Source organism: Temnothorax nylanderi, unplaced genomic scaffold, assembly GCF_030848795.1.
Source record: "Temnothorax nylanderi isolate EJ_2023f unplaced genomic scaffold, tnyl_v1.0 TNYL_tig0001_pilon, whole genome shotgun sequence".
NCBI lineage: Eukaryota > Metazoa > Arthropoda > Insecta > Hymenoptera > Formicidae > Temnothorax > Temnothorax nylanderi.
Window position 1 is genome coordinate 3,864,955 of NW_027249063.1, and position 23,577 is coordinate 3,888,531.

Here is a 23,577-nt window from a genome sequence, read left to right on the forward strand (position 1 = left end):
ACCGGTAATTGTATACATAGGTGACACGGTCAGATTATTGAATGAACGCTTTTGTGGGCTCGCCGTGACCACACCATGAGACAGAGTGCCACAAGCGGTGGAAGGTCGGTAGAGAGTCATGGGACCATGACTGCACGAGAGAGGCGACCGTGGCATTCGATGTACTCATACCGCGTCTCATTGTGCCCCACTTGACTTTGTTGTCGGGGCCCCTTTGTGCCCGTTCCGTTCTCTATCTGCCTTGCTCTCTTCTCCCTATCGCTCATACCTCGTTTTACCGCATTTCATCTGCACCAGCCGCACGCACTTACGCTCGCTCTTGGGCGAGCGTGTTTCTACACCGTGTTAATTATTTGTTTTGTTCACCGTAATCACCGCGAGAGATCTCGTAAGCATGTCCGTCCAAGAATCGCCGATTTGCGGGCATGGCTTTATAAAATGAAGCTATGGAATAGCTAACTACTCTTTGTACATTATTCAGTCACTTGTAATATATTTCTTTTATAATTTTATAAAGCATGACGGAATCTAAAGCTTTATATTAAGTTTTATATCGTTGAAATAATTATGCGCAAAGATTAGATGTACTAAAGAAAATTTATATTTATTAGCTTATACCGCTGATCAATTCAGCAATTCAAGTGTAAGTAAATGAATGTTTGTGCATTCTAACATGTAAACGATCTGGCATAAATGAGAGATTTAAATTATTTCCATTACACAAATCATATTGTGTGCAGACAGTTAACAAGAGTAGAAATATCGATGAAGATTATTAGTTCTATCCACGTCGTCGAGCAGAAGTAGCCCTACGCGATCGTCTTACGGGGGTTGCGGAACGTAACCGCGTCGCTAATCCGACGCATAGTTTATACGTCATTAAACCTCGCTCGAGGGTGGCGCGCGTGAGGAGCGGGAGGGGCGGCACGCGTGGAATTCGCGGACGTCACGACGTATATTGCCGCCCGCGGCTATGTATGTGTATGTGTGTGGCTTTTCTACGATAGCGGGGGTTGGACGCGGCGATTCGTTGGTGATGCTCGACCGTGGCAACCCTCGAGGGAGAGCTGTCACGTCGAATCATCCCCCGGAGATATGACAACGGTCTTCCACGGCCAGAGGGTGATGTCGTCGTCGTCATTGGCGGCGGCGGTCGACCCCGAAATCGAGATTAAATATCTGCCCGTTGCGACCACGTCTCGTTCCTTCATCCCTCATAGCGCGGAGCAACACTCGGACGGAGACTTTTAAGGGCGCGCGAATTGTGGTTTATTGAAAAAGAGGATGGTAATGGAAAAGTATCTTCGGTGATCGAAACCACGGAGAATAAAAAAATTACTCGAACAAAGTAAATGACGTTCACAACTTTTTGGAGATACGTAGAGTTTCATCTCCAATCTTTTATAATTTAAGGGCGGTTACAGTATTTTTGTTGAAACAATCGTAAATTGTGTTAGAATCTGTCATCTAATTCTCTGATCCGATGTGAGGAGTGACACATGCTATGTACAAGAAGCATAATTTATTATTACGTTATAATACCTCGCACCTGATGTTTCCACATCGTTTCATCGGCGCTAGCAATGGAGGATGGCCTCGGTATTTTGCGAGGGCGGGAGGTAAGAGGAGGAAGAACGCTCATAGACGGAAGGTGGTACGGGAGGTTGGGAGACTGAGCGAGGAAGACCGTGCAAAGGGCATCATTCTAATTGCCCCGGACTTCCTTTCATCCCCTTTGTGTGACCCTGGGGCGCGCTTCCTCGTCTACCCCTCTTCTCTCCCGAGCATCTCTCCCACCGCCTCATCTTTCCCTCGTGCCGGCAGCTCTAAGTCATTTCTGCGATTAATTTTTCCTTCCAATTTGCACGCGGCAGTAATTAAGGGGTTGGGGCGCGGTACATCATCCGGCGCTTCCACCGATGTCGGGGCCAGGGGGTTGGTTTTAGTGCTCGCGGTCCGGACTCCTTCGAAACAATGGCGAGTATCTTGAGTGCCGGGTTCGCGTTCCGAAGCGGGGCTCGTGAAATTTCAGCGAATAAGGCGAGCGCGATACTATCATCTATTTTCTCCTCGCCGTTATCGTGCCACGATTTAACAAAAATGCGCGTTATCCTTCACAAGTGAGGAGACGAGAAACGTTCCGCGTTCATCTATTTCTAAGGATCCACGACAGGTCTTTTCTGTTATATGTTACTTTCTAGATAATTACATCTATAGTGTTTGATGGCCAGCATTGATGGACTTTACCTAAAATTTATGAAGTTCAATAAATTTCTATTTTTTTCTTTCAAGTATTTATTTTGGAGCATTTGTTTATTTTTTTAAATTATAAGTAAATGTTACCTGTGATAACGCATTGACCTCAGTCAAACGAGTGCCGATGAGTTTTGAGTTGCATAGTACGAATGTAGTGAGCGGGGGAGAGAAAGAGATAGAATTAGCAGAATATGGTAAAAGGATAGTTAGTCGGCAGTTGGAGGTTGAATCTCTCTCTCTGTCTCTCTTTTTCTCCCTATCCTCGTGCTTGCCTTTCGTATGTTCGTTCGTTCGATCGTCCGGTCTATCGGATGGCTAGCTAGCTCCGGCTGAGTTTGCTCCCTCGAAACATATAACTCCACAGGAGGAAGGCAATAATAGATCCCACAATGCCACGCGAGCTTTTCAGGGCCCGTCCCGGGTTAGCGCGAGTGGAAGGATGATACTGGGGTGGCTGCCTGCTGCAACGAGCGGCGAGTGCATCTTCCGCCGGTGGGGGCGGGGGCGGTGGCGGTGGGAAGCGAGGTAGCTCATCAACTAATGGCCCGTACCGGAACCGAACTGCATTCTCGTACGAACTCGTCTACACTCGCACGGATGCACGTGTAACTGCCGCGTTTCTTCGTGCAGTTACGTCGACCGGGCAATCTCGGCGCGACTCCGTCCGTCTGAGTTACGTTCGCATTCCTCTCGTTTTCCAAACGCATGACTTCATCCGGAGCTAATTGCTCGAAAGATAATCGTTTCTTTCTTTTTCCTTTTTTTTTTTAAGAAATCCAATAGCGTTATCATTATTTACCAAGAAATTTACCAAGAAGAGGTCCTCGTGTTAAACTAACGCGATGCGATACGTAGCGAGGAGCGCTCCGCGATTTCTCACTAACTTAAGTCTAGCGAATTGTAAGAAGAATGGCTCACGCGCTCAGACGGAAGGAAGCATTCGCATAAATCCACCCCACTCTGACAGCGCTAAAACCGCCCCAACAACGGGGATCCATGAATATTGATCAGCTTCGTTCGCGTACGGAGTCTCAGCTCGTTTCTTGTTTTTCTATTAACACTAAATTATTATACTTAGCTTCGTGATGTAACTGTTATCGCGAGGTAGTTCGGAAGTTATTCCGATAATAAACGACGTGGTATTTCACGTTAACGAGCTGGAAAGCCATCCTAACTTCATTTTTCATTTACATTGTGTCTTCGCAATGATAACAGAATAGAAAACAGAGTAAGATGGTCACGAATAAGATCAGAAATTTTTTTAATACTTGGTGAGATATCTCTGCTTAGACTTAGAATTAATTAAAAATTAAATAATTTCTCTTTGCTGTGTTTATCTTTGCCTGACAATCTCTCGCGTGTACGTTAACTTTCATATCCAGTAGGAAAATGTTTATCTTTATCTTACAACAACACAGTTATATTGAACATAATCCTAGTGAGTGCCAGTTAATGAATCGCTTTGTATTATCGTCATCTTATTGCCGAAGTCCCGTGATTTTGTTCAATAACACTTTTAATTAAACTCTTTATATATCTTTTTTAAATCTAAAAATTAGATCAATAAATTTCCTCTCTGAAGACTGTTATGAAAGGAGGATGAAAAGAAGAAGGTCTGAACGTCTATATATAAGAACACGATGGGCATCGCGACAAAATATCTCCTACTTTCGTCTTTATTTATCGCACGTGCGTTTAATAAGTATCCTAATTTACCACCCTCGTATCAATATCACGATTGTTAACGTCGCGAATTATTATAGCTACAAGTCATCGTTGGCCATTGTAGCGTCTTGTACACACTTCGCAGGGGGAGATACATCGCGCCGCAACACACAAATATTTGCCCAGTCGTTTCGGCCCGGGTGAACGACGCAAACCCTTTCGCTGTGAAACTTTAAACGGACGATCGGGGTTAGGGCCGAGGAGTTTTTAACGCTTCGAGAGTTGCCATGGCAACAATGGCAGGCCGTTATTAATCCCCGTCGAGAGTGGCGAAGAATGGTGGAACGTGGTGGAGAGGAAGAAGAGACGGACGAACACAGACGGACAGACCGACTGACTCTCCCTCGCCTCTCCTCGGTAGTTTCTGATCTTCTCATTTTCCCTACCTCCTTCGTCACTTCGCCCGTTGCCGATGCTCGCCCCGTCTTTCTTCCATGCCTCTCTGCAAGAAGATGCGAGGGCATTTCTTCTCTTCATTTCTCCTTCCCGAAGATTCGCGGCGAGAAAGAGAGAAAGAGAGAACGTGGCTTCCCGGAGAATTAGGAGAGGCTTCCATCGTTATACTCCCACCATTCGGTCCCTCCCATCCTTTTTCTTTCTCTCTCTCTCTAACTTTCTTCTTTTTCCCGCCGATGTCACGAATCTCGTGTTCCGTCACTTTCCGTTCCCTTTTATTATTTTCGTCATTTAAACGTCATCAAAATCATCAGTACTGAACGCACAGAGGTTGTTTATCGTGAAAAAAAGCAAAATGCATCTTTACTTTTCTCCTGTGTCATTGTTATATTACCATTGTCATCGATTCGATATTTGAAAAATGACGAGTTTCATTTTACACTCTTTCGCACGGTTTTTTACCCCTTCTCTTTGGGAATATATATTACCGATTAGCCGTCACCGTGAGCAAGCGGAGAAGCGCGCGTACAAATTCAATGCGTGAAAGAAAAAAAAAGAGATCAGACGACGTCCATCGCGACGGAAAACTCGTCGGAGAATGTCACATGCACGGGATGAGAAGGCGTATCTCTGTCTCCTCAAATATTCATGGCGCGTGTACGTCGGACGTACGTACGCGCAGTCCTCGCCATCGCGGCGTGTTCACACACACGCGCGCGTACGCACACCGACACACTTACACCCAGCAGTAAGTTCCTCTGCCTTTTTTTCGTCGTGTATCGCACCGTTTCCGGTATCGATGCATCGGTCTCGTCGTCGCCACGCCGAGAGCGGAGGAGCTCTCTCTCGCCAGGCACGAGCTTTGTTTTCGAAACGTACGAGCCAGCTACACGAACGCGCGCTCGCATACACACGCACGTGCATCCGAGAGTGTATGCGGGCATGTGCAGTGTACACATACACGCGCGTGTGTATCGAGCTGTGCGATAGCCAATACATGTGTGTGGTCCGGACTGACGTGCGCTCGCGAGCCCCGCGCGCTTGGTTGGAAAAAGAGAAGAATCGAAAGTCGAAGGTTCCGCGCCTCGTTATTCATCGACATTCGGCTCCGCCTGTCAGAAGGCATTATTTACGGTTTCGCGGGAGAACGAACTTTTTAATTCGAGTCGGTGCAGGTGGTAAATGCACGTCGGCCGCGCGAGCGAGCAGCGTGAGCCATCGCTCTCTCGCGGATTCCTATCGGCGAGAACGACGAGAGTGATTTTTCGGGCTTTGATCGTTCCGGCGAAACGATTGAATCGAGCACCGCCGTAGTTTGTTAATCAGACAGATTGTACCATTAGTCGAAATAGAGCTTTTCGAATTGAAAACTAGCCAAATAGACCGTGCTAAAGGAGGTAAGAATTTGGCCGATGAGATTTTTATCCCCTAATTCATCCACATAATCGCGCGTGCGATCGCCCGGAGATCCTTAAATTTTTATACGAAAGTGAAATTTCTTTTCTACTCATTTGCAATTTTTGTTAATACTTAATTTCCCGGAATATATGCTGAAATTGCATTTTTATCAATTTCACGTGAGAAACCGATACCGCGATCTTTATTCCGATTATTATAGACAGTCGTTATAATGTAGGAAGACGTGTTGCATGACCACGAGACGACTCTCACGAGCCGATGTAACATTGATGTAATAACGAGACAAAGTCGGCCGAGGCATGACGCGAATAGAATTTCATTTCCTCTTCCATAGAAGAAGAGATGTAACAAAGTCTATCGTATATGCATACGCGCTTAACAGATAAACGATGAATGGGCCCCAGTGATCGGAACGCGCGATAATGGACATATAACTGCGAGTTTATCCAAAGTACTGAATCGGAAAAATTCTTTTTCAAATAATTATCGCTCGGCACATTCTGCCAGTAAAAAAAAAATAAAACTAATCGACTGTATCACTGGCGTTTTATTGATCGACAGTACGGGTACGTGCAACCGCGCGACATTATTAGACAGACTGTTAATTCCAATTTGAACGTGTGAGAACTTCAAAATGGCATAATATAATCACACCTGCACCTTGAAATTATGTTTGTGTTGTATTATATACTGAAATTCTTTTACATACAACGTACAATTGTAAACTTATCCAAATTTACTTTGTTATGTGTACAACATTATATTCAAACCGCTGAAACGCACGGGCGATATTTTATAAATCACGAAGTTGCACCTGCTGGCGTTACTTTTTCGCTGATTGCTCGAAGCACGAACGCGATTTTCGTAGGAAATATCAACGGGAGAGAAGTAGGAGGGAAAAAGTATCAGCGCTTTCAAACGCGGAAGACGTATTCGACGGCCGCAGAGCACTCTCGAGATGAAGCACGAAGTAACGCTGATCTAATAACGGGACAAACGTCGCGCGAATCGCGTCCCGGACGGGATTTCATTTCCTCTGTCGTAGGAGAAATGAGGCGGCGCAAGGTGGGAAGGAAAGAGAGGAAATCGAGGAAGAGAGAGAATCGATCGTTGGCTGTATAATCCGTGCTCGTCTTCCGATATCGATGTCTGCAGCTACTTGTCGAACAAAGCGCCTCCGAGTAAGAATTTTAGCGGAGACAAACCGGTTTCTGTCTCTGAAATGTTGTACATTCGTGAAAATTCCCGGAATATATCGGATCTCGTGCTAATGCTAAATACGTAATACCGTGTTGCGGTCCGTGAGATAAAACGATTCTTTATACATCGGAGCATTTTTGTACCGCGCCGGACTGTCTCGTGGAGCGGAATTAAACGCTATACAGCGAGAGAGCGTTTCGAATTGCGCGGATGATTTGATCCTGGATATGATACTGCGACGCTGAATAACTCTTTGGCATTTACTCGTGAGAACACGGTGCATTAGGAGGATTCTCGATGGATACGGGGGTGGAAGCGAGACAGAACCGGATTTAACGGACGAACGAGGGCGCCGAGCGTCACACCGCCGGAAGTGCGTCTAATGCGTCCGTCTGGGGTCACGCGTCATCTCACTTCCGGCACGACCATTACCTTCGATAAAACATTTCGTCTCGCAGAAGGGAAGGGACCGCCTCTTTGTTCGTTCTCTCTCTCTTCATATTTGGCATACTTACTTGGCCAAGCTATGGGAATTACGTCGTTGAATAATACAAATTTTTCAAGTTGCTTAACATCTCGTCGAAAGAGAAATCCAAGTGATATCTATATAATGATGGTGAATATAGATAGTGATAGATGAGAATAAAATCGGTTTGCCATATGCGTCTACGTTAACTTACACAAATACATGGTGGACTTTTGGTCCACCATAAGGATGAACTTTTTATTCTCTCATATCTAGTTTGTCTTTATCCATTTTGATAAATTTCTTGAGAGAATGCGAACAAGAATATGTTAAGATAACATGTTAAGATATTTTTTAACCATCTTAGAGAACTTCTCGAAAATGGCTTTCACGTAAGAAATGCTGAAAAAATTTTTTGTTGTTTTCAAAAATCGTCATAATTCTTGTTATCGATGTTAAAAATTTTTCCTTGCAATCTACTCTTAAAAATGGAAAAAATAAGATAGAGAACAATGTTAAAAAAAACCCTGACGATAATTTCAAAATTCTTTTAGTGGAAATTGTGAAATTGACCATTCCCTACGTCAGTTTCCTACTCTCTCTTTTATTCTTTTTTCCTTACTCCATACATGCGAACGCGTTTTCTCGCCACTTGTTCGCCGCATCCTGACCGTACAACATTAGAATAAGTGACAATTTTTACAACGTGACTCTCTTCACCAGGTCTTCTTATCACAATATCTATGTACGTATTAAAAAAAAAGTTTCACGTAACTCTTTTATCTCGGTGACACGTCATTTATAAATTATTTATTTCAGTTCACTTCTCGACTTTTACACGTTACTTCTCGACATTATACATCGAAATAACAGGATTGCGTTCTATTCGAGTTTATATCGCGACAAAAACTAATGCGACTAATATGTGTCTTGCGGATTTTATTTTTTATCTTTTGATTACCGACATTTATGTATTTTATTAATTTATCTCACTGAAGATGATCTGATGACAGACCGAAATGTATGTCAATATTAATTTAGGTAAAGATTACGATGTGAATATCCTATTTGACTCTGTGCTCTCTCTTTTTTATTTATTGATTTCTAATTATTTGAGCCTTATGAAATTATGGATATAATTTACTTATATTAAAGGTTAAGAGGAATTTCCAAGTATCACAGTAGGAGCAGCAATCCATCCAAATAGAATTTACAAGCTTTAAATAGAAGCTATAGGTTAAATAGAAACAAAAGGGGTTGCTATTATAGGCTTCAGAGTATTAAAGTAGGCATAAATGGAATATTGAGGTTGAAAGTAGGATCAAAATTTCGATACATATTACATATATGACAGCATCGACTTTTTGGACCTTTATTGGCTCGTTGTTTTCAGTTTGTAATCATGCATGAAAACACCTTGAAACAAAAACTACCTATACGTTTCTCTTACGTAACAATGAAACAATATGCACGGGAACGGAAACACTTGCTAATTTTTCAGATCTAACATCACAGCCGCCGATCAATGACCCTCGATTATAAGCGTAACAATGGCCGTTGTTTGTACCTAGATATTCTGAACGAAGGGGAAGAAATTAAAATTCATCGCTCAGCTCGAAAGGCATCGATCCGTTTTTCATTTTCTCCAACAGAACGGAACGTCGCATCGTCACGTTTCGTGCCATCTTTCTTAATGTCGGATAATAAAGTGCAACGAGATGCAAAATAGCTTAAGTGATGATCACGTTTTATGGACTCTATATGTATATCACTTGTTTTAGTTTTCGATTGAGATTTATCTATTAAACTGAATAAAATAGGAAGATTGATATTTTATTTTGAGTTATTTAGCTATTTGTTTGTATCTGATTTATGATTTTTCGTCATAAATATAAAAAGAGATCAATATAAAAATTATAGTTATATGATTTTTAAGAAAAGATTGGCGAGTTTTATAACGGAGAAGAACGGAATGGTGGATGCGTTCGATTCGAAAGAAAGATTAGCTCGAGGGAGCCGAGCCAATGAAACAGGAGTCCCTTTTACCATCCAGATTGGCCGCAGTATTGTTTTAAGGGAGGCTCGACGCATGCGTGATCCTATGCGTAGGAGGACCGGCCACGGTTCATGGCCTGCGTTCGATATCCCCTCGCGATTTTCTGGAAGTTGCTGATCGCAGCTTAACCGTTCACTCGAAAATTTTGTCATGTCGCGTGAACATATCACACGCGTTTTCTCATAGTCTGTATTACAAAACTGATTAAAAAGTCAGAAATTAGCTTTAAATAAATTTTTAAATTTTAGAAATTTACATTTGATGCATAGAAAAAAAGAAGTCAGATCAACACTTATATACTTGTATATACGCAAGAATATATAATCTTCTTATAAGAATTTCAACTTTTTATTTTAACTTTTTTTTCTTGATTGAACTATATAAAACTTCATTTAACTATATAAATGACTTCATTCAAGCAAGTTTTCTTCGTTTAATGCAATATAATCTTATTTCAAGATTATATATTCTTGCGTATATACAAGTATATAAGTGTTGATTTGACACTTCTTTTTTTTTCTATGTGTAAGGCGTGATTTCAAACCATTATACGACAGGTTCAAAAATGTATGAGATAATAGTAATCTTGTTTCCTTTTTTGGAAATATCATAAGATCCATATCCGGAGGGCAGGTATAAACGGACTAAAATACTTAGCTTTTAGAGCTAGAGTGCATTTATCGATTTCCTCGAGACACAAGGCTAAACAACTAAAAACCACCAGTATCACTTATCAGTGAAGTTTCGCTTATTAGTGGAAAGACCAAAGAAAGAGAGAAATGTCAAACAGATAAATGTAAAAGATATATAGTTGAAGAAAGATAGTCCCTTCAAAAAGGTCGCCGACTCCGAACTACCATTGTTAAGCTTGCTATAAATGCACCATGCCGCGAAACAAATACTTGCGTACACTGCCGCCCACAGTCAAAGAGAAGTGTTAGATGATATTAGCTTTCAAAAACAGCCATTAGCTTTGAAAGTTTCCAAATCTCATCTCACTTTCTTCCTCCCCCTTTCTTTCTTCTCTCTCTCTTTTTTCTGGATTTTTCTAGATTTTCTAGAGGTTTTTCAAGGATTAATCGACATCTTCGTGACAGTTCGACCATTCGTAACATAGTTTCGCGATTTACATAGTTATGGATATTTCTTAATTATGTTTTTACCTGCAGATTTCTTTCACGCGTATAAAACTTCTACGACGCATCTCTCATGGTGGAAATTGTTAAAACCGAGAGGCAGAGGTGCGCATTAAAATCATTCGCGGCGTTATTATGCGACTGGGTATAAATAATGCAGCGTCGCGTGGCGGGTTCCACAATGTAGCGACCGTGCGGCGAGGATTATCCGACGTTTTCGCAGAGGCGCACTAAGCGAATCGACAAAGACGAAGAAGCTGAAATGTGTGGCGAAAAAAAAGAGAAAGAGAGATAGAGGGGGCGAGAGAAAGATGAAAACGAGAGAAAAGAGAGGGTGGCGGTGGAAAGCGCGACAAAGAGAAGCGATAGCGGCCGAGCGTTTGCTTAATCTCCATCGACTTTGTGTTGTTAATGAGCCAGATATGTTTTATGCGTTTGCGCGTGCACGCGAAAATTACGAGACGCGAAACAAAGTGCCGGACGAGAAGGACAGGTGAGGCGGGAATGTCCAGTCCTTTACATCAGTAACGAGAAAACTGTCGATTATATGGTTCCCGACTGAGAAGTAAAAAGCATAATTTTTTTATTTTTGCGTCGTGAACGGGGGACGTGATTAAGCAATTTTCTCAAGCTGTGTTGATGGATCAATTAGTCGATCAAATTTGGGAAGATTTTTTTTTTTAAATTAAGATTGTGGATTCTTGACGACTTCGAAATTTCCAACACATTTTTTTATGTGCTGAAGAGGTTAAATATCAAAATTCTCATTGAAACTGGATCGAAATCGTGAAGTTTTTTGCCCTCGCGGTAGAGTGCAAATCAGTATGGCACGAAACACGAGATCGAATCGAATCCGGCGATGGACAAAACAGCGATTCGATCGATCAATTAAAAGTGCAGCGCGTGGAATGCGCTCGCTGAAGCGCGCCATTCGCGAGAAACACTAAATGGAACGAGCGCGCGGAACGGAACGGTTGTTTCTCCGGGCGGATGAATGCGGACGACGCGGGTTCTCGACGCGAGTTTTAGGGTGCTCTTCTCGGCTCTCGAACCAGTTTAACCCATGATAAAACGGCCCGATGCTTTCAACGTTTCGTGGAGCATTTCCAGGCGGGCTTTTTAACGAAATTTCGACAAGATATTCGATGCGATACCCCGGCGCTAATAAGCGTAATATATTAGGGAGCCTTTTGTCGCGTCTTTCAGCGGTCCGAATCCTGTTGGGATTGGATTCGGATGAAAGGAGTGAAAAGAGAAGTGCAAGTTTGTGTGACAGAGAAATAGGGGAAGAATCGGAAGGACGGCAAGAAGGAACGCCAGAGAGATTTGTAATATATATTATATGCGCGAGAGGAGAAGAGGGAGAATTCAACACAGGATTCACAACCGCCCCGTATCTGAGTGCGAGACAAATGTGTTTCACGATATGGAGACAAAACGCAGACGACGACGACGACGACGACGACGGCGACGACGGCGGCGGCGGCGGCGGCGACGGCAGCGGCGACGGTGACGACGACTCGTCACCGTCATTCGTTTTCACGTTTAAACGGCCGCGAGGTGGAGGCGAGGCGGAAGAAGAAGGCGAGAAGGGCCGTGTTGCTTCGAAGCCAATGAAACGGCCGATGAAAGGGGCCCTCCTTCTCCTCCTCGCCCGGCATTCCTGCGCCGGGGCCCGGGCGTCATTACTCAAAGGGGATACTGTCGCGATGGCTCGTCCGGCTCGTGGATCTTTCTAAAGGAAACAGCTCGGAGAAGCGAGCACATCGAGGAACTGTGTGACGCCGCGAAGAAATCTGTCAGCCAATGATGCGCGTCGGCGAGCACGCTCTACCTTCAGATTTATGAGCGCGACCCATCTCTTCTTCCCTACAATTCAGCAGCGTAATATTTTCCCGCGTGTCATCGAAACAAACCTTGTATTATTTCTTTCTATCTTTGATGTATGATTACATAAATGCTCAATTAACACCCGCGAATTAATATCACGGTGCCAAATACGATTCTAATCTCATTGTAACACATTGTAAGTATCTAGAGTCTAAAACCGGGAAGTATTGACGAAAAAATTATTTCCTTCCGCTCTCTCGATCACGTTATGCAAGCGGAATCTATACTTCGCGGTCGCACGTCGCCATTTTCTTCGTATGAGATCTTTTCTTCGATCCCATCGGCGATTCTTCGACGGTAGAGAAACCGGTCGCTCATTCTGTTATGAAATAACGAGTGTCAGCGAGAGCATGAGGATGGGCGGAAGAACGGGTGGCAGGCTGCCTCTCTCTCTCCCTTTCTCTCTCTCTCACTCTCGAATAACGCGAAGCGTAACACGTGGGCGCGGAGTGCCCGGAGAGAAGATAAACGGATTACGGGCGCTTTGTGTCAACGTGATCCGCTTCCCTTGCACCCGAGTGCCGAGCCCCGTGCCCGCCGTCCGACTATCTTCAATGCGATATTACGCGCTCCAGTGCTGGTAACACCGTTCGGTTTGCAGGACGCGCAGTCGCTTCGGACCGATAACCAATTTTCATTACTCTATATTAATTTCAGAGATGCTCGGCTTGCTCAGCCCGATAGGCTGGCCGCCGAATACGGCGCCATGTTAAAATACTTGAGAGAAAACTGCAAAAAAGAGTAACGACAGGGTGAAAATATGCATTGCATTCGCCTAGATTGTAGGAAAGATCAGGTAAAAGTGAAACTGTGCGCCTTAGATAATTCATCAATCGAGTTTTCGTGATAAATCTCTTACAGTAAAATAGTTTATTGTTACTTTAAAACCGATCCATTTCGTTAACTTGTAATTATTTCGCTGTATACGTCGGAAAACGTCCCCGGAACGTCGTGCTCCGAGCTATCCGACTTTATTATGGAATCCACTTATGACGGGACAAGGTGACCCAGTCATCGCTCGATGACAGAGACGAGACCATTGTGCCGTTCAGGATCGGCAGTAATCGGTGTATAACGGTCTCTCTTGCTTAGGCCGCCGGAGATGAGATCGAGGAGAGACACAGGAGACGCGAAACGCGGGCGCGCGCGCACATTCGTGGCGATGGGAGGTGATGGAGGAGGAGGAGGAGAAGGTGGAGGAGAAGGTGAAGGAGAGATGAACGTGGGTGGGAAGCCCCCTCATGCGGATCCATCGCAGACGCATTCCCTTCTCCGAGGATATCTCCTCATTGTACTCACCCCTTAATCAACAGCTCCCTGCCGTCCTTCGTGGCCGTTCGATGCTTATTGATATAGCTTACCCCTCCGCCTGTACCCGCCATATATCCCCGGTCATATATAAACGCGTCCACGATCGCGTACATACACGCACATATGTGTCTGTCTCTCTCCGTCTCTCTCTACGCCGCGTTCTCTCCTTCCATGTACCTGTGCACGTGGATGTGTATGTCGTATGTGACGTCCCATAGCCGCTCACCATGGGGTATTTGCATGACAACGTTGGTAAGCGCGTACGCGCGTGCCTCTCCGTCCTTCGCACTCGCTAATTAGCCGGCGCTACATACCGGCGTGGATTAACGAGAATATTGCATTTTTAATAGAGTCCGCCCCCCTGCGGCGGCTCACGCATAGCAAGCATCCGTCGCGGGAATTCTCCCGTGCGGGGTAGGATGGTCGGCGAGGGTGTCTCGCGGTAGTGATTTCAACGACGACCTCGTCGCATGCCTCGTTGCCCCGTTAAGGATCAGCGCGAGAAGGACTTTGATGTCTTTCCCTGCGACTGAACTTTCGGACGGATTTATTAAGGGACACAGTAAATCGCGGCAGGCCCTTGTGCGGAAAGCCGATCTCGCGCTTCTCGCTATTGCTCGCGTGAATGCGATTCAGAGAGCCGCCCTCTCCGCTAAGTTCCGAACGATATGCTAACAGAGAACTAATACCTGCGCCATAATGGACGGACAGAAACATAGTTCAGTTTCCCTTATTATTAATATTAATTATAATTGCCTATAATTTCTGATTGATTGCTAAAGTATTTATTGCCTTAATAGGACGTTCCATTTTTTTTCATAAAGAGCGTTACTCGATGAATGCATAATGAAATTAACACAATTTTAAGGATGTCTGTGAAACTATTGTATGCCGTGAAAAGTGTACCATCCATTTAGGAACTACAAAAAGATCGGAGGCGTACTCCATCGATAAGCCGATTTCCCGAATTCAATCTGACACCGTGCACGCGCTCGGGATGCGCGCTGCAGTTAGTCGACAGTCGACACCTCCACTCTTTTCTCGAAAGGGCTGTTCACCGGTGGGCAATTTTTTTCAGAAGGGGGATCAATTTAAACGCTCAAAGAAAATCCGCGTGCATCCCTCGGGTACTGGTCGGTCCTCCGCTCGAGCTCGTTCGCTCGACTAGCTCCGCTGATTGCTGCTGCATCTTTGATGACCTCGTCCAGACGAAGAGAAGAGGAAAGCCTGGCTGTGCAGATCGGGAACAGGCGGCCCAGCCCCCTCCTTATCCCCGCGCGGAACCTTGTGCAAAGAGCGAAACGTTGAGATTGATATTTTAACAGACGGATTACGTAAGAAGGGCGGGAGGGGCACGGTCGCTTCGCTTCTGCGAATAGGGCACCGACGACGTCATAATCCTCAACGAAAGGCGTCGTCGTGACGACGCTTAATCGATATCTACCGCTCGTTTCTTTTCGCTATTTTAACGAACGTACATGTTAGAAACAGAAAGGACCGGAACTAATGTTGGATTTTTATTCTGTTTGCAGGTATCTCGAGTTCCTGTTTTGGAAGAGAGACGATGGACGATGGTAAGTGACAAATTGACCGAGTATTCTACTTAAAGTAAGAGATGTCATGTCTTAATTGCCCAGATATTTTTGTCGATTCTTCTTTTTCCTCGAGCTCTTATTATCTAACTAGTGTCTTTTCTACTAATGTATAGATTAATTCTCTGTTTAATTTACTTCTTATCTAAAAGTTTTATCTTAAAAGTTTTACTTCTTATCTAAAACTTTTTCTAAAAGTTCTAAAAATTAGAAAATAAAAAATAAGTTAAACCGAGATTAAAGTTAATCTACCTTGGTAGAAATAACACGGAGATAACTAACACGTTATCTAACGTTAGTTAAAAGTTAATGTTACTCGGTGTTTCTAAATATGTATACAACGGATAATTTGCGAAATTACCGATAAACCGTCAATGATTACGTAATCAGCATCGGACGACTTGTTTTACGTATCATTATAAAGGCCGATAGATTTTTTGTCCTTTTGGTCGCGAGGTGTCTAGATATTTCGACATTTTCGAAAGTACGAAGTTGTTATCGGCGAAATCAAAGCGAGCTTACGTGACTCGCTGCAGCGACGACGTTCGTCGTTAAACGACGGATCCGTAACTCTATATATAGGGACCGCTCTAGACCGGATACATATTAAGCGCTATCGTCGACGAGGCGTTATTAATCGAGTCATTGCGAGCCGAGGTGAGGATCTTCGACCTTGCGAGACGTGGGTGTGGGCGACTGTTCCTGCGTAAAACGACGAACGGGGGGGGGGATCAGGCGGCGTTATTAATAACCGATAATTTGATACGCTTCCAGCCATCCATCCTGCCGTCTCCCGATCACGATCTTCCTTCTGACGCACTTTGATACCCTTCGTCTATGTATTGCCTGTGGGTGTACAGGCACGGTACACGTGTTCGTTGATGCGCGCGTATCGGTCTTTCCGTGCGAGATTCAATCGAGAGTTCGTTCTGACATCAATCGATCCGGTAGAAGGTCGAACGAACGTAGCTTTACGAATGTTTTTGGCTTTATCTTTGGCGATGTTTTCGTTTCTTCCTCTCATTTCGTGTCGGTTGAGTAAGTATATAGGAGACAATTGTATTTTATTGTATTTTTACCCAGTAGTTTGACATCGTTTAAGGATTGCATTATTCCATTCCAATATCCTTTTGAATTTTTTCAGTGAACAATGAGGTTGAAATGCTTCTTCTATGCTAGTATAACAAATATGTTATGTAAAGCCAATATAAAAATCAGCATGAAAAGTATATATATATATATATAGATAGATATAAAAATCTCATAATTCGAATGAATATTTCATATAAAGAACGGACATAATATCCTCTGGATTTTCATTGGGATTTCGTATAACCGTGGCCGGCAATCAGAAACACATTATCGGACAACCGACTGGCGTAATATGTTTGACCGTGTTCAAAAACACCTCCCCTCCTTTCTCTCCCGTTGGATGAATCTGTCCTTTTGCCGGCATTCGATTCCTGCTTTTTATTCTGACTCATGGATCGTCAAATCCATGAAGAGCTTTGATCCTGCGCGCAGTTTTTGGCAGAAAATGGCATCGATTTCACGGCCGAAAATGGATACATTTTTTCAAATAAGTCTTTATTATTTTGGTATTCCGATGCGCCTTTGTAACAGACGTTAAAAACAAGATTTTAATTGGAGCTGTTCCGTATGATATGATTTAAATCTTGATTAATGCAATTAACCGTTCACGTGTATCTTTGATATATTAATGGCAGACGCAACAATAGCTGGCACTTTCGCGCATTGATATTGCCATTCTCTTACGTCAAGTATCTGATAAATTCAAATTATGTCGAAATGGAACTACGGAATCGATGATAAAGCCCGCGAAACTCTCTAACTGGCCGAGTTTCTACAACTCACGAGATACGCTCATCCATGACCCCTTGGAACGCACCGGCTCGACGTTCCATCGTCGCTTTTCGTTTGGTCCCACTCCGTTCCTTTGCGCGTCACTCCCTCGTAATTAATCATTTCTCCCTGCCCCACCTCCTCGCGTCGCGGATCTTTACTCCTCCGGGCGTCAAACGGAGGCAGTATGGCCGCGACGAGCTGCGCCAGGACGGCGATATATAAGCCTGCACCTTTGGAGGGTCTATCCTACCTACAGACTCACGTGGGTATGTGCGAATGTCCGCAATTTGACGGCACGAAGCGTGCTGACGAATGGTCGCGAAACATACCTGCATCTTTCTCGAAATGCAACGAAGCGATCTTTTGCCTATTCGTTGTAATTAATCCTTCTGAAATTAATTCTCGCTTTCAAGCGTATACGATTATGATTCGATTAATACAAATTATTAGCGATGTCCCACTTTATTCATATAATTAATAACTGCTATGTATACATATATATGTATCTACTTGATATTATGTATATATGAGAAGCCTCGAGTATCTCGAGAAATATCTCGTAAATAAACTCGAAGCGTTATGAAGATTTTGTATATGCAACAGGATATTGTAAAGTATGCAAATTGCAAACAAATCTGCGTAGAGAATTTACTTTAATCGTTTCGGTCTTCCTTGTAAGCAAATAATCTTATAATCTTATAAGCAAGAACCTTTTCTTCTTTCCGGTTAAATGTGATATTTTTCTTTTTCCTATGTTTTCCTCGCACATTTTTTTACATTTTTTGATCCGTGATTATAGCATTATTACATGCAGATCATTTTCATGAATTTCTCCTGCGTCTGTCACTCACGAGAGACTGAGGATCTAGCCACGATCTTATTCCTTTCGGGCGCGTTTCCGAAGAATCGCGAGGGCATAAGAGAGTCGAGGACGCCAGAACAAGTGCGGAAGAAGCGCATACTGCGTTCGAATGATATTTCGGCCGGGGTGAAAAACTGCTAGGAAGGGACGCGGTATACGACGCCAAGAAAATCATTTCTCGTGACTCCATGTCGTGAATGTAGTTCAAGAGACTCTCGGGCACACTTCTTCCTCGTGAAATGGGTCGGCCTACTTGAGATCTCTTGGATTCGTTCGTATGCGCCCCAAAAATGAAAGCACGACCCGTTCAGTACTATCGTGATGAGTCTGTGATAAAGAGGTATTAATGTAAGTTCTGTACTCTCTAAATCTGAATCAGTGAATAGTACTGTGAATCAGTGAATAGTCACTGATATCAGTTATAAGTATACCACTGATTCATGAAAGTGGTATACTTATAACTGATATCAGTAACTATTCACTGATTCAGATTTAGAGAGTAAAAAGATAGAAATCACGAATCATTTTTGGTGCTAATTATCCTTTCAAGATCATAATTAACATTTCATAATTATTTCATAACTGTCTCTAGATCATAATACTCTAAGTTCAACTTTCTTTTTCGTAAAAGAGATCGATAACTCTTCGATGCTTTTTTTTCTATGTTAGTCTTTGACGATTGAGCGAGAGTGTACTTCTTGCCGCGCGATTTTAAACGTGCAGTTTCTTTATTTGACGTCTGCTGTGATCTTCGCCGAGTCCGATATCAGCAGTGAGACGCACGACGTGAGTGTATCAAGGAGAGGCAGAATAGAAGAATTGAAGGAGATACGCGTGAGTAAGGAGAGAGGCGACGGGGAGGGATCGGGGACGGGAAGAAAGAGAGAAAAGGGGCGAGCGGAAAGGTAGAAAAAGACGGCCGACGGCCGACCGGACCATTCAAAGTTCCCAGGAGGCAACAAAGGGCCAGCAACGAGCTGATCAAATTATCCAATTCATTTGGATTGGCGAGCGAGCGGGCGAATAAGTGCTCGCCGTTACCAAGAGGCCCACTTCAGCGCTCTCGAGCACCATCGGTCGAGCTATGAGCCAAATTTATGCACGTTCCTCAGCTACGATGCTACCTCCTCTCTTGGACGGAAAGCCTCGCGATGGTCGGCTAAGTCGTAAAGAGAAAATATTGTACTTCAATGTTCGATAGGCGCGTGATTAACGAAAATCTACGCGTTATTACTAAATAGATATGCTACAATAGAAAATATTAAGTTATCTACGTACATCTGTGCGTATTAGCAACAATAATGATAAGTTATAGTTATACACGTGCATACAAAGTTTGCACCGCGAACTTAAGATCGTTCAATATTACTTCGCGAATATAGGGTGATACGAGCAGAGTTAGATCGCGGGAGAGGGTGAATCCGGGGAGTTACGAGGGATGGAAGTTGCGCCGATAATGTCACAAAGACGTCTAAATGCACGACGCCGGCACATTTGTTTGCAAAGTCTCGCGGGAGGGTGGAAGAGAGGTTTTGGGGACCAGTGAGCTCCGATTTATCGCCATCTGCCTAACGACTTTCGACCGTGGCAAAATCGTGTGATAAAATCGTTCTTTCGACGAGTCGAGGGAGATGCCGTCTCCGCGATGCTATCGATTATCGTCGGAGAAAAATTGCATCTCTTAAGAGTTTTCAAGTTTAATCTGGCGCGAATTGCGTGCGAGCTGTGTGCTTGTTGGAATAGATTTCTTGAGCCAACCTAGTTTTTACGCTAATTTAAAAATTATATTTGTAGGAAAGGGATATTAATTCAACGTTATAATACTTGAAGAAATGATAGGTGTAGGAGGAAAACAATATGTTCGGAAGCAAACTGTAAGAAGAAAGGATTTTCGAACATTATTACAGCTTTGAAATAATATCGATCAGTCTCATATCAAATGCGAAATGCAAACGGAAATGCCGGTTCAGCCTCCAGGCTCGATCGCGTGGCTCTTCCATGTTCATAAATATTTATCGGAGTGCCGAGAAACACGATGGATGGATGCCACAGACCCCGCGCGGGCGAATTCGTCGGCGTTCCGACATTCTCTCGGAATTTAATGAACCGGACTGATTTTTCACGGGCGCGAATATCGGAAGGGAAGCTGTTTGTATTCGCCCCCGTTGTCGGCGTTCTCCCTGTTTCGTTCTCTCTCTTTTTCTCTGCCTCCTCTCTTTCCAGGGTCGACTGAAAGTTTTATAAATGAGACGAAGAGTTTTCTCTCTCCAATTTTGAAAACTTGATAAATAAGCATGTATAGTTTTATAGTGTTCTCAGTATTATGCACATTTACATCTCTTCATTTTCTGTACTTATTATTACTTTATTATTCTTGCTATCTTCTTTATTATATTTGTTATTGTTTTTAGTTGTCAATTTATATTTTTTTATATCAATTAAATTATTGATTTAAACTTTAGGAGTTTATGAATGTGAGGGATAGAGAGATGGGGACCATGAATTCATTCTGTAAGCCGATCCCGACTCTATTTCTCTCGTCGATTCGCTGGTTTTGGGATTTTCTGCTCGTGAGCGGTTTCTCTCTTCCGTTGCTCTCATCGAACGATAATAATTTTAAAAGGGGGAAGGCCGCCGGAGGCCCTCGAGGTGTCGATCGGCCGAAGACGAATTATGGCCGCATGACGTGTACCGTTATTTATGGTGCTGACTTTCCCTCTCGTACCCCTATCGCCCCACGGTGCTCTTCTTCCATACATACAACGCGTTCGTTCTCGCGAATTCGACGAGAGTCACACGAGCCGATGAATTGGACGAGTAAAACGGGCGACGGAGTTTACAGGGTAGCAATAATCGTTTGCTTAGCTTTTGTGATATAGAATGCGACGGAAGTGATAAATTTTGGTAGCTTATTCACCTCGACCTGTTCTTTATGTCCTGCTGCGAAAACTCGCATCTACACGAAGAATTATAATCTTACCGTTAATGATCATAAATGAACACATTTTTTTCCTACATTTTGTAACATATATCTAATTTGTTTAGAGACTTTTACGCAATATAACTCCGAATTAAATGTTATCCATGCGCATTTACTGCAGGCGAGCTTTTGGTCGAAACAATGACACGAATGTCCCGAATCGAAACGATAGATTGTCGTCCGACAAATTGACGAGAGCGAAGGAATCAGACGACGTTAGAAGGGCAGAAAAGATACCGGGTGCCGACAATTGGAGCAACGGCGGGTGACTCGATATCGTGACGGCAGGCAGCGGTACGTCACTTCAGGGCGGATCTGGTTGGTCAATCAGCGGTGCATTGTACGTAACGAACCTCCGCACTCGCCGGAGTTTAATGCCCGTACGTGGACCTTGGTGCGGACGTGTGTGCGCGTGGGTTATTAAATATGACGAGAAGGGAGGTGGAACGCTGTTGAGAGGAGGGAAGGGGGGGATCGGATTTCTCCTCGACTTTCTGAACGTTTGACGTTGCCGTTGTGCTGACGCGATTGCTTGAGATTGTCGCTGTGACAGAGATTACATCTTCATGGTCACTGGGATCGAATAGGGAAATCCGACAAAGTACAATATAAACATGCATGTACGAATGCATCGATATTTAATGAAACGAAAGTATTAATAAATTTATTGTTACTGTAAACATAGTTCAAAACCACTAAAACGTCAAATTTGAATAGTGATTTGAATATTAATAATTCGAAAAATAATTTTAAAAGACTTGTTGCCGGAGGGGGGAATGAAATTTCAACGAATAGATACGATATATTTACATGTAAATAGCGAGTTGCTTATTATACATATAGCAAAGGATTAAATCGTGGAAATCGGTCCACAACCCTCGCCGAAAATTAATCGGAAATGCGCCGAGCAGGGAATCAGCAATTCTCAACGTCAGATACAGAGCAGGCAGGAGGCCTACCACGAGCCAATCGTCGCGGCGCGATAATCGATGTTGCCACACGACGTTAAGCGGGCATCGAGTGGGCTGGCGGACCCCCGTCGCACCGCGGAAGCGAAGACGTCGACGGCGACGTGTCGCGCGCCCTGTTTTCCTCCCCTCGGGGGTGACGAGGCGTTGGCGACGGCGTCGGGGGGGAAGGGGGTGGCACGAGAGATCCCGGGGGTTTGGGTAACCAACTCGTGAAATTCAATTACCGAGTCCGCGGGGGTGGCTCTTGCTTAGAAACGTGCGAGAGAGGGTGGCCGAAGGGGGTTGTCGTCGACGGGATGGAAGGAACCGAGGGGGGGAGAGAGGAATTGACGTAGGAGGGAGGATTTGAGTGACAGCCGAGAACGAGACGGGACGCGGGTGGCGGCGGTGCCCGGCCTAACTCTCTCGCCTATCTAACGTCGAATCTTGCTCTCTCTCTCTCTCTCTTTCTCTCCCTCTTCCTGCCGTCTTTCTCTTTCCCCGCCTCTATCCGCCGACTATCATTCCCTTCCTCCTTTTGACTCGGGAGGAACTACCAGGGGGAGATAGCAAAATTGAAATTGTAGCTACCGATACGCGAGTGGCCCATTCCGTTCGGCGAAACTGTCTTCTGACAAGAGCCTCTTCGAGCGCATGATTCTTAACCCAAAAACCATTACATTTTGCTTTTGTCGATGCAAAATTAGTCATTTACATTATGAAAAAATTTAATTTCTCTTTGAACAGAATCTTACTTAAACAAGATAACATGGAAATATCAAGAAATCTTTGACATAATTTTTTAAACTTGGTTATTCCTGATGAGGTTAATTTTCCGAACTAATTTATAGTCCTACTGTTTTTTCCTTGAAATAAGTTTTCTGATAAAATGATAGAGGGAAAGAACGCAGGTGCGACATCGATCTTGCATCATCCGGATCAAACGATGCACAATGACGGCGTGCCTCATTATCGTTTCTTCCAACATGCGCGCGAGAGATGAGCCGGCTCGCGAAACTTTTTATCCGAACGCCGGCATCGCGTCGGTTTCATTCCCGGTCAACGATCGTTCTCGTAGCTGCGCTACGATGTGCCGGACTGACAGACCGGAGGCTTCGGCGTTCATTAGCCGGCTATTCAGTTCAGCCACGGGCCAGCCGGCGAGGGTGGATTCTGACTTCGGTGGCTGGCTGCTGGAATGCCCGACGCGTTACTCTATCTCCTCTCGCACATAATTACACTCGCCTTCCCAGACGTGGCTTGCGACCGCGTATCGTCCCTCCCGTCGACACCCTATGCGTTTCTTTTGCTCCTCGAGAACGCCCGCAGACGGAAGGAACGAAAACGAGTTCGCAAATTTTGTTCATCGTTCGTAAGAGTTCGATAATTACTACATTGTTTAAAGTATGGACGTTGCATATATGAACATATGTAAAAAAAAACGTAAACGTGCAGTTACATTGAATTGTCAT

The 23,577-nt window shown here is 44.0% G+C and overlaps 1 protein-coding gene across 7 annotated transcripts in view; it reads left to right on the plus strand.

The window, feature by feature from the left end:
- The window catches only part of Soxn (SRY-box transcription factor soxNeuro), a 283,767-nt gene that overhangs the window by 125,427 nt on the left and 134,763 nt on the right, over positions 1–23,577 (plus strand). For 4 of the 7 annotated variants that reach the window (XR_011721182.1, XR_011721172.1, XR_011721165.1 and 1 more), the window contains one exon: positions 15,388–15,429. The exons of the other annotated variants lie outside the window; for them this stretch is intronic. The gene's annotated coding sequence lies outside the window, so the exon portion shown is untranslated. The remainder of the gene's footprint in view (positions 1–15,387; positions 15,430–23,577) is intronic. 7 annotated transcript variants of the gene reach the window in all.